At 42.3% G+C, this 3893-nt stretch overlaps 1 protein-coding gene across 1 annotated transcript in view; it reads left to right on the top strand.

Moving 5' to 3' along the window:
• The first annotated feature begins 219 nt into the window (after positions 1-219).
• LOC105813853 (schlafen family member 13-like) overlaps positions 220-3893 on the top strand; it is a 10320-nt gene continuing 6646 nt past the window's right edge. The window contains exon 1 of the mRNA XM_012648662.1: positions 220-279. The gene's annotated coding sequence lies outside the window, so the exon portion shown is untranslated. The remainder of the gene's footprint in view (positions 280-3893) is intronic.

Raw genomic sequence — 3893 nt, 5'->3', positions numbered from 1 at the left:
AGGAAATAGCATTTCTCGCATCCCCCACCCCCCACCAAGCCAGAAGATAGGCATAAAGGGGGAGGAAGCACTTTAAGAAAGTTTTCTGAGAAATTGAAACTTTAAAAAGACGGAAACATTCTAGTTTCGGTTTCAGAAAAAACAGAACCTGGCATTGCTTTTCTGCAGAGCACTCAGATTTGAGAACCATTTCCTCAAGCTGCAGACTCCTGAATAGATCAGCGCTCCTGGAGCTTTCTCTTCAGCACCCCAACCCTGTGGAATCTTTTAATTCCCAAGGTGAGTACTGATTGCCCGGAGAGACCCAAGCCACGCCTATTCATCAGAAAGGATGCTCTCAGACAGAGACCACAGAACTCTAAGATGAAAACCCACCCTATGGCTCTAGACCCTTCCAGATATACCCACTTTAGGTAGGAGAGGCTGAGGTGGACGTGTTAGGGTCACGCTTTTTATAAATTAATGAAACAGTGAAGAGAGTTGGCTCTTAGAGGGACTCACCGTGTAGCTGAGGCCAGGGATTCAGGATTCCAGCCCAGGGGTGCGAGACCTCTGGGGAGAGGTGTGGAGGCTTCTCAGACTTCTTCTCAGGAACAAACCTTCAGACAGGAGGGGTAGTGGGGAACTGGAGAGGGATGGATGCCTGTGAAGGGTCTTTATCAGTTATCCAGTTGGTTCATTTCTGTGAAAAGGGTTTTCTTGTTTTTCATCGTGTATACACTGTTTTGTTTCCAGGAGAAACCTAAGCTATACTGACTGGGAAGCTATGATCTAGTTGGAGTTTTGAAGTTATTACTGCAAGTGTTGCAAAAGTGCATTTGGTTATTTTGTTTACCAAAATTAATTAAAGCAGATACTTGTGAAAGCCCTGGGGAGTGAACTTGCTCAGGTTTAATGAGTTGCCTCTGGAGTCCTTTTGGAGATGGGGTGCACAAGAATGCAAGATCATGAACAATTCAGCAGGTGGATGATAAAAGGAAAACGTAAGATACCTATTTTCCTAAGTAACCTAACCACAGGCAACACCTGGATATTTTCTCAGCATCAATTGGCATGCTCGTTTTAACACTGTTAAGGTATATTTATTACTTTCCCCATACAGATAAGATCCAATTAAATGAACTACCCAATGTGTGTGTGAGTCTCCCAGCACTGGAGGCTGTAACTGCAGCACTGAGGTGCGGGGGTGGGGGGAGGGACAGACGGACAAGGCGATCTACTCCGGATTCAGTGACTGTGACTGTGACCATTACCGGATGGCTCTTCCCTTGGCGGGCGAGGTGCGGGCGGACACTGGTGCCTGGGAGCAGACAGCGCCAGCTCGGAGGACTTGGGACGCCTCGCGGTAGCGGGTCCTTTCTTTGTGGATTGTTTTTGTCATAGCCCTGCTTCTCCCTTCCATTCTTCCCCTTCCACCCTCCGTCCAGGCTCCGGGGCCGGTCGCTCCTCGCACACGCAGGGGGGGCACACACAGGCGCACACGCGCCGGCCCCGCCCTCAGGACCCCGGCAGGCGGCCGGTGGACGCTGGGGAAGGGGCTCGGTGCTGCCTGGAGAGGCCCTGGAGATGCTTCTGCCCAGCAGGAAGAGTGGGGCCGGGCAGGGCGCGGGCGGGGGCGCCTGTGGTGTGTGCGGTGCAGGGGTGTGATGTGCAGCGTGAGGGGTGAGGTGTGTGCATGTGTGTCAGCTGTATGTGGTGTGTGTGAGCTGTGTGTGTATGGTGTTTGAGATGTGTATGTGATGTGCACGTGGTGTGTGTGTGTGAGATATTTGCAATGTGTCCGAGGTGTGTGTGACACGCAGGTGTGTGTACCTGAGGACTGTATATAAAGTATGTGAGACGTGTGTGGGAGGGGTGTGTACGTGTGTTCTGAGACTGATGTTAACTCTGGGCTTTCTCAAATTAAGAAAATGCCCTCCTGTTGCTATGCTCAAATAATGCTTCTCTAGAATACTTTGGAAATGTTATCAAACAATTTTCACTTTCTGTTAATTATTCATGTGACATTTTATATTAATTAAGTTTTTCTTGTATTGTACAATCTTGTATTCCGGGATAAAACCAACTTGAGGGAATGCATGTGTGTCTGTTTGTGTGTTTAGTAAGAGCGATAATACTTAAATAAGTACAAAGATAAGATAACAAACAGTTGTTACCCCCAATTTTTGTTTCCCAATTACTGCAAATTGTCAACTGTTGGCATTTTGCCATAGTTACTTAAAGGCTTTTTTAAACTCAAGAAACAAAACATTGTAGATAAATGTGAAGTTCTCCTTGCCTTCCAATTCCATTTCCATTTTCGTCCTTTTCTCAGAGGCTACCAGTACCCTGAATTTGCTGTATATCTTTACGGACTTTTTATTAACAGACAGTTTTACATAACACATATCCAGGAATAATAATCCCATTCTTGTGTGCGCATGTTTAGATTATATAAATGGTATAATTCTATAAGTATACTTCTATAACTTAATTTTTTTACTCTACATTTTGTTTCTGATATCTATGTCAATGAGTTTGTGTTAGTTTATTCTCTTAATGTGGTTCATAGTGTCCCTTTAAACAAACATTACTATATTGTATTTCTTCATTCCATTATTAAGCTATTTCCAAAATTTGGTGTTTCAAATACTGCTAAAATAATCATTTTCATATCTTTGTGAACATCGTTTTTTTTACAAGGTATAAACCAAAATGTGGAATTGATGGGTCAAAGGTTGTATATATTTTTAGTTTTACTAGAAACTACCACATTCTCTCCACAATGTTGCACTACTTTATATAGCTACCAATAATGAACAAGAGTCCCAGTTTTTCTCCATCGTGATCAACACATCATATTTCCAGGCTTACAGATGTTTGTTAGTCTAAAGGGAACAAAATGATATCTCATCTTTGGTTCCTTTACATTTCTCCAATTACTCTGAGGCTAAGACATCTTCTCATATATTTGTTTATTGGTCAATTGTGTCCCTCTTCTGTGAATATCTACTCATTTCTTTTTCCCGTTTCCCTACTGGGTTGTTCATTTTCAACTTCTGATACAATTCCTTTCATTGTGTGTCACAAATACAATCTTTTAGCCTGTACTTGTCTCTAAAAAGCTTTTTATTTTGAAATAATTATAGAGTCACAGGAAGTTTTAAAAGATAGTATAGAGGTCCTATGTACCTTTCACCCAGTTTCCCCCCATAGTTACACTACAACATCAAAACCAGGAAATTACATTGGTACCATGCATAGTTCTACTGTATATTTGTGTCCCCACCACTCCAGTCAAGATACGAAATAATCCCATCACCACAAAGATCTTCTTGCTGTCCCTTTACTGTTATACCTGCCTATCTCCCCACCCCCACCATCCCTAACCCCTGGCACCCACTAATCGTATTCTCTCTCTTTAATTTTGTAATTTCAAGAATGTCATATAACTAGAATCATACAGTATGTGACCCTTTGAGATTGACTCTTTTCACTCAGCATAATGCCCTTAAAATTGTGAACAGATGATTGACAGGAGCGACACCATCTTATTCCTGAATGCCATCGTGTAGCTGCCTGACTACAGATTGAATTTGCTGATGCTGCAGGCAGAAACTGCTGGTGCTGCTTATGAATACTTTAGGCTAACAATTGAACTATTCCCAAAACCCTTTTCATTTTTCTTTTCTTTTCTTTTCTTTTTTTTTTTTTGAGACAGGATCTTGCTCTGTTGCCTGAGCGAGAGTGCAGTGGCGTGCAACATCAGGGCAGCAAACAAACAAAATCAAAACTCTTAATCTTGTTAATTAACCAAATAATTGGGTTTTCCTTTTTTAATTTCCTTCTACACTGACATTTATTATTTCTGTTATTTTGTGTTCCCTTGTGACCTAGTTCCTTTTCTAAATTTT

This window comes from Propithecus coquereli, unplaced genomic scaffold (genome assembly GCF_000956105.1).
Source record: "Propithecus coquereli isolate 6110/MARCELLA unplaced genomic scaffold, Pcoq_1.0 Scaffold291, whole genome shotgun sequence".
Taxonomy (NCBI): Eukaryota; Metazoa; Chordata; class Mammalia; order Primates; family Indriidae; genus Propithecus; species Propithecus coquereli.
This window is presented reverse-complemented; position numbering and strand designations above follow the sequence as displayed.